Raw genomic sequence first — 7,892 nt, forward strand, 5'->3', positions numbered from 1 at the left:
CCTTCCTTCCTTCCTTCCTTCCTTCCTTCCTTCCTTCCTTCCTATCCTATCCTATCCTATCCTATCCTATCCTGGTTTCCTGATGGAGCGGCCAGGTGGCTGCCTTGTGTGTTCAGGAGCAGACAGAGGCGGTGAGGTGGGGGTTAATATTTGCAGGAATGCGTTTAGAGTCAGCAGTGAGAATTCCTCAGTTCTGCATTAGTAGGTCACAGTGTTTCCTTGTTGCTCTCCTATATCAATCCCCTTGTGCCCGTCTCCTCTTTCCTCCTCCACCGCTCTCCTTGTCTGCATCGCCACGCTCCTTACCAGTCTTAATGCACATCTCGTTTTTGTTTTGGGTTTATTTTTCTTCTTCTTCCGTAGGCTCTCTTTCAACTTTTCATCCTCACCATTTCCCCTCTCCTCTCTTTAGATGTCTCACAGTCATTTTTAGAGCCTCGGGGTTGGGGTGGGGGGGGGTGTTGGGTAAAAGGCTAGAGATAGTGAAACTGTGTGTGTGAGCGTGATAATTTCAGTGCATAGCTCTCACTCCCACTGGCCTTGTGTCCTCCTTGCAAAAGCAGTCATTTATGATTTATGGGGCAGCTTTCTAACAAACTGTTTTTCTTGATCTTTTCCAGCATTCCAGGAGCTTTTTGCTGCAGGAAATCAGAATACATCAACTTTATTTAAAAGGGACAGTGTACAGCTCAAACATAAATGTCACTATCTGATGCACCAGAGCTAATTCGTATCTGCRGTCCTTTGACATGTTGCAACAATAAAACAGAAAATATAAAAACCACAGGTTACTTTCACCTGCAAACATACACTCAGTTACACTTGAGCACATTTCTGAGCTGTTTTTATCAAGATTGTCAAGTTAGAGTTGAAAAGTCTCATAAGGCTACAGCTCCTGACATCATCAGGCAATGGGTTCCACTGATTAGTTGCCTTTACAGAAAAAGCAGATTGTCCGGTGACAGTACGGCAAAATGGGATGGTTCAGTCTCTCACAGATGGTATTCTCTTGGATTGACTCGTCTCTAAACCTAAAAAAATTTCAAAGAATGAAAGAACTTTTTTTTAGAACATATAAAAAATAAATGTGTAATGCTCTAGAATGCTACAGTGGTGGTAGTGCCTTGGTTTTATTTCCAAGGCTTTCAGAGTCTGTTTCAATAGGGACTCAATTACTGTAGATTAAAAATAAATCAGGACAAAAAGTTATTGTGTTGCAAACACACTAGTGATGTGACGTTCATGAACGATCCAAATCTTTTGAACAGTTTTTTACAACAAACGATAGGAGCCGAGTCGCGGGCAGTAACGAGCCATTTGTAGTATTATTTATTTTGTTCTTCATATAATTTTTATTTTTTCTTCCTTAAATTGCTCCCGCTTTGCTTTTTCACAGAAAACAGGCAGAGTGGTGGAGTACAGAAGCTCACGGAAAGGGGGTTTCTGCTTGACAAAACACATGGTTCCACCCACGTAACGTGATGACATCATCACATCGCCGTACGTGATGATGTAACTCGTTCAAAATTGAACGCCTTTTTTGAACATCTCCCCAAGTTCCGGATCCCTTAAAAGAGCCATTTATCCCATCACTAAAACCCACATAAAGTGGTGCAAAATTAGTTTGAATTATTGTTTTTAGAAACCAAGCTAACATTTTCAGACTCACAATCTTTTTGTAATGTTGAGTCACTGTTTTAAAACAGAAGCTTTTACCGATGTGACAACATGATCTGCCAGACTGCTGGAAGTCTGTGTAAGCTATAGTTATTTATTTCACGTAACTCAGAGTTTGCCAAACTTTTAAAGCAGTTGCATTTCAACATCTATTGGACTTAAACGTCAGATTTTGTTGTGCGTTTGTCTTTTGATCACATTTCTACAAAGACAAGGTTGTGGTAAAAAGTGAGACTGGATGAACTTATATCAGTAAAAAAAACAACAACTCGTCATGAGATACTTTTAAGGGAGCACTCCAATAAAACTATTGAGGAGGGTTAAAATATACCTCCTCACCGCTGTCAGCTTTGATAGCTTATATTTTAAACCCAGTGTGTTAGCTCAACTCTAACAGAGTAAGAAAACCATTGCTTTGAGCATTCAAGCTTAACTCCAACTGAAATGTTGAATTTATTGAGTAAACTAATTATGAATCTTTTTTTTTAAATGGTACATAAATAATTTGGAAAACTCTTCACTTCATTTAGTTTAGAAGTTGTTAATTAAAAATAGCTTTTTAATACCGGCAATACTGTATGTGTTACTCTAATTTAAGGCGAGGAAGAGTTTAGTTTTGTTGACCTAATTTTTTTTTATTAAGACACATTATTAGGTTTTACAGCTCTGGTTAATGCACACATGCAAGCAAAGAAATCACCTTGGGACATCTTTAGTTATTAAATTTAATATTATATTTTCAGACAAGTGCCTAAGTTAATTAGCAGCATCTAGTTGCTTTAAAACCTCATTGCTTTGATGCAACAAAATCTGCTTGTTTTGACTGTTGAAAGGCTTAGGAAGGAGGGGAAAAATTGTGTTATTCAAGCAACACCCAAGTTTCTTTTCGTAGCGTGGAATTTGAGCAGGTTGACATTTCTATGGCCAAAGTCCATCTTTGGAAATCTGAGCAGCTGATAGCAAATGTACCGTACAGATTTGGGGCTTTGTTTTAGTTTGTCATTTGACAAAAATAGAATGGCTTAACTTTAGGAAACTTTTTAACAACACCGAGGTGAAAATGGACACTTGAAAAAAGGTATAAATTAAAGCATTTTGACTTCAAAGAACTATAGAGCTAGCTGTAGCAGCTGCTGCTTCATCTTTGTTTTCCTGCTTTGTAAGTGCCTAAATATGTGCAAATATGGCTTAAGAAGTATAAGAAGTAAATATTGTCCAAATTCTTGGTCAACCAATTAACAGCCCTACACTTAAAAAAAATAACTTGTACGGTTTACTTGAAAAAAAATCCTCRTAACAATTTGCACTAATGTTTGTTAAGTAAAATTAAATGCTACAAATTCATGTAATATTTTCTCATCGTTATCTAGTAAAAGTTATTAAGAATATAGTTAAAGATTTGTGAATAAATCAGGTACATTTTACTTAAATTGCTCAGTTAAAGATTGTAACATATACTTATTGCACAATATTGTAGCATGACACCTCACAGCTACAGAGAGAGGTGTAGCTCTTGTTGTAGTTCAATACTTCACCACCAGGTGGCGATTTTGAAGAACCTTTATTGGATTCTTCTTCATGAACAACACAGACAAAGTGAAACTCACAGGTCTTATTAATGACTAGGCCTACCACTCTCATCATGGTTACTTCTGCTGAATGGTTTAACACAAGTTAACAAATAATGAACACACAAATTAGAGTAACACAACAGACTAATCGCTGAAAGAACAATGTTAACCAATTCCCWAAAATGATTTAACAACAACAAACATGAATCCTACCCACAATCATATGCAGTCACATGACAAACAGCCAAACGCAGCAGAATGCTACAATATAAATTCCCTGACAACTAAATATYACCTACATTATGCCATCAAACTATTGTACACCAACAAATGTATTCAAGCAAAAGAAACTAGACAACTTATGTTTTATTTCGACCATGTCTTRTCCTCTCCTTGAAAAGTGAAGCAAAGGAATGAGGAGYAGCAGYTTTTGTGTGYGCRTGCRCCYTCAGTTTTAGCCCAAAAGAGTAGAAGTTACTTATTCATGTTTATGTGCTGTCCAGAAAAAGCACTTAAATATTACTGGTAAAATAACATTAGCATTTACTTTTTTGTACAGTAATATTGATATATAATATAATGTGTATTGTTTATTTAGTAAATTCTAGTAGTTTAGAGATTTTGATATTTTTAAATAAAATTTAAAAGAATAATTAAATAAATGTTACTACACCCAAAAGTTTGTTTTTTTCAGTGTATCTCTAACTGCTGCTGGAGAGGATTCCAAGTTCTTAGACTATCAGATCTATGACAGTCATCACGTTAGTTTGCCTTTTTCTTCCAGTTACTATCACCATGATGGTCAATTAACAGCTATCAAGCATATAAAATGCTCGCTAAGTGCATGTGCCCAAAGCATATGATTTTACTGACAGTGACTTGAAGTGTCACTACATCTCCTCTGGTAACATATTGGTGGCGTTCACAAGGCTCCCCATTACGCTGTGCAGTGATAGACACGCTCTGCAATGGTGTTGGAGGTGTCTGCATCGCACATCGTCTCCCTCGAGCGTGCCAGCTCCCTGGTGCCAGACAGGAGGAGGAGGAGGAGGAGGAGGAGGAGGAGGGGGTGAGAACGCTGTGAAGATGGAAGGGGAAAATAAAGATGAAGGCGCAGAAGAAACAGGTTGTCTGAGGGGTACGGTGGGGAGAGGGTGAAAAAGCAGGACAGAGTGTCTGAGGGAGGAGGAAAGGGCTTGTTGAGGGAGAACAAAAGGAGGTGAAGAAAGCAAAACAAGGCGGGACGATCGGTATTTACTGTGAGTTGGCTAAGTAAATCATTAAAAAAAAACACGGTCCTCATAGTTCGGTGGCTTCTTTGATCAACTACGTAAGGTGAAATTTCCATTCAAAGCGTTACGCGTAAACACAATGTCAAACAGAACTGCTCAAGAGTCAAGGATGAACAGGTCCGCACAGTGGAAGTGAAACCTGCCGTTGGCGGCCGTTCTTCTGGTCAGCCCGGGTCAACAGGGTCACGTTTGTAAGATGAAAGGAGAGGCTTCGGTTGGTTGATTCCAAAGGGGGTAGGGGTGGGGGGGAGGTCAGGAAGTGGCCCCCCAGCACAAACACCAGACTCATTGTTCAAGTTCAAGGTAACGCTGAATGGGGTTTTCATTCACTCGGCTCAGCCTGGCAGCCAGTGACGAGTCGGAGTTTCAAAAAAAAAAGAAAAGAAAAGAAAAGAAAAGGCTCGTAATTAGAGGAAAACATTGCCCTTGGCATCATCTGACGCTGGTGTCACGCTGTTATAATTGTAAACTAATTATGCCACTTTTATCTATTTAATTAGGAGGTTTTGACGCTGACTTGAGGGAGCGTTTCGAAAGAATTAGCTGTGAAATATCTCTTTCAGAACACGAGTTTAAAACGTGACCTGTGCTCAGGTGCCCCCACCCCACCCCCACCCAGACAATGAACAAGGTCACAGACGAAGGGTCAGGTGTCAGGGAGGCCGCCGACCCCTCACCCTCCCTCCTTTTCCCCTATGTTGTGTCTGCTCAGTCGTCAGCTCCTCATTAAGTCCTCACGGGGGGATTTCCTGTTCGCCTCCTTCACTTCCCCATTCCTGCTCAACCCCCCCCCCCCCAAAAAAAAAAAAAAAAAAAAAAAAACGGAGCGCCGTATTAGCTCTTTTAACAAAGCATGAATAATTAAACCCTTCGCAGTTTCTGTGCTGGCGACGTGAACGGACGGCTTAAAGGCTGTAACCGCACACTCGGAATGCAGGAGCTGTAGTCAGAGCAGTAAAGAACCGGCTAAAGAGCCAAAGCTTTGGGAAGTCGAGGCCTGTAATTGATAACTTTGTGCTCTCAATAAACTACTGTACAACACACACACGTACGCACACACACACACACACAGAGGGGCACATAATTCAGCGTCTGACTCACTCCCTTTAACAGAAAGTCAATAACAATACAGGAATGATTAATCAGTCTCTCCGTGGCCCCTCCCTCGCTGCTCACCACCTTCCACTCTCTCGTCTCAACCCCTCTCGCTCTCGCTCGGCTCGGTATCGATCTGAATGCATTTGCCTCCCATTTATCCGTTAGCATCCCTCCCCCCACCGTGCGTGCGCCGCCACGGCATTGAGCGGCCACAAAGAACCTTTTTACGCAGGAGTGTCGCGCACGCGCGAGCTCGCGCCGCAACACACACACCGAGCGAGGCGCGCCTCCGTCCGACTTGGAGGTGCTGCACTCAACTGGCAGCGCACCGAGGGATTTGGCCCGATTATTCTGGGCTGCAAATTAGTAGGGTCCATTTCACAGTGCAGGTGCAATGCATGTGTGTGTGTGTGTGTTTATACGTACACACACTCGCCTCGGGACAAAGCGGAGTTCTTCGGGGTTTTAACTGGCAGCCCCCTTCTTGCCATTCTGCTTGGTGGCACACAGGTTACCATGACACCAGACTGTTTTGTCTGCCCTTTGACCTCTTTAAGGGGTCCTGTGGTAAATCAGGCATTACACGTGAGGGGCAAGTAGAAGGGAGGAGAGGGATGTGGGGATGTGGGGCATTTCCTCTGTAAAGATGAAGCCCAAAAGGTTCCTCTATACATCCGCTTTGTAGCGAGCAGAAGGTGGGGAGCCTCTGAGAGGCTCGCAGCGAAACAAAGACACATGTGCACATGCAGGCATGGCAGCGCTCAGCGAGGGTAAATGAACCAGGCTGGAGCTCCCAGGAGGTGGGGAGTTATTATGCTCATTGTGCAGTCGGCCAGCTAAAGCTGTTCGGCTGCTTCTTTTGAAGTTATATTTATCAAGCCGGAGCAGGAGGCTTAGCGCTCCGAGCTGGTGCATTGCTTTGTCCACACTGCAAATTGCATGTGTGCACTCAAATAGCTCTGCATTTTTGTTATCCACCCCCCCTCCTTCTTCGTTTCTTTTCTTTCCGTCTTTCTTTTCTTTTCAGGATGTGAACACCTTCAAAAATGTTGATCCGAAGAATCTCGACCAATTAGATTCGGTGCCGCAGCTTTGCCTTCACCTTCGACTCCCGTCTTCCAGCAGCGAAACGCCGAAGCGATTCTGTCCGACGGCGTTAGGATCAGCACCCCTCGGTTGCTGATCAAGTTCAGATGGTGTTTGCAAATATCCAAACACAAATCTCAGGAAGCCAAACAAACCGAGTCAATGTTGCTTTAAAAATAGCGGAAAATTAAAATGTCAGCAGCTCAGCTGTGGAAATGGCTTTTAGCACGATTAATTCCTCTTCTTTATGTGTCATAATGCCATCTTTTATATAACGTTAACTGATTTTCTCCCTGTTATTAATTAAATTCTTTCAGTTAACATTCATATTATAGCCCCCATTTTATTCTCTTGTATTCATCTTTTTTTTTATAATGAAATGACGAGTTTAAAACATGTTCTTTTGTGTCGGAATGGCACAAAGAGCAGAAAGTGTGTAATTATAACGCACATTAGATACTACCTCAGCGGCAGTATGGATGTAAAAGATGAAACCGCAGCATTTCTTCACAGCTGAATGTTTCGCTCTGTAATAAATTCATCCACTCCAGTTCTCCAGTGTTGAGTTTACAGTCTGTGGTTTATTCCTTCTAACCTTGATGCATGTTTGTGTTTTCTGTTTTTCTTCTTCTTCTTTTTTTTTTTACAGTCAACTTCGCAGCTTCACGCCTGAATGACGCCCGCTCTGTGAGGTCTCAAGGTAAAAATGTTCCTAACAATTATTTAATTCAGACGTCTCATCTATTGCATGTAGCTTGGATTTGTTTTTAAAACCCTGATGAAACTTTAACAAACAGAATGCGAAAAGTGATCCTATGTGTCTGTTTTTCATCCTATGTTTGTATCTTATTTTAATATAAACCAATTGGTGGATAAAATATTCCAGCTGTTGTCTGAACTGTAACTCAAAACCCTGCACTGCAAAAACTGTCCATCTTACCAAGTTTTAAAATCTTATATCCACACAAAAAGTCTTTTTTTTATCTTGTTTTGAGACTGATTTACTAAACAAGAACTGACTGTGTAAGAATAATCATCTTGTTTTCAGAATATGTAAGATTATTTGTCTCGTTAGTCTGAAAATTTGACTCAAATTAAGTCAAAAATTTCTGCCAGTGGAGTAAAAAAAATTTACTTGGAATTATTCATAAAATACTTGATTTGACTC

General features: G+C 41.0%; 1 long non-coding RNA gene across 1 annotated transcript in view; it reads left to right on the plus strand.

Moving 5' to 3' along the window:
* LOC106523246 (uncharacterized) overlaps nucleotides 1–7,892 on the plus strand; it is a 30,672-nt gene that overhangs the window by 7,028 nt on the left and 15,752 nt on the right. The window contains exon 2 of the long non-coding RNA XR_001310869.1: nucleotides 7,374–7,424. This is a non-coding gene — a long non-coding RNA (uncharacterized LOC106523246). The remainder of the gene's footprint in view (nucleotides 1–7,373; nucleotides 7,425–7,892) is intronic.

The sequence above is a fragment of the Austrofundulus limnaeus genome, unplaced genomic scaffold (assembly GCF_001266775.1).
Source record: "Austrofundulus limnaeus strain Quisiro unplaced genomic scaffold, Austrofundulus_limnaeus-1.0 Scaffold148, whole genome shotgun sequence".
Classification (NCBI taxonomy): domain Eukaryota; kingdom Metazoa; phylum Chordata; class Actinopteri; order Cyprinodontiformes; family Rivulidae; genus Austrofundulus; species Austrofundulus limnaeus.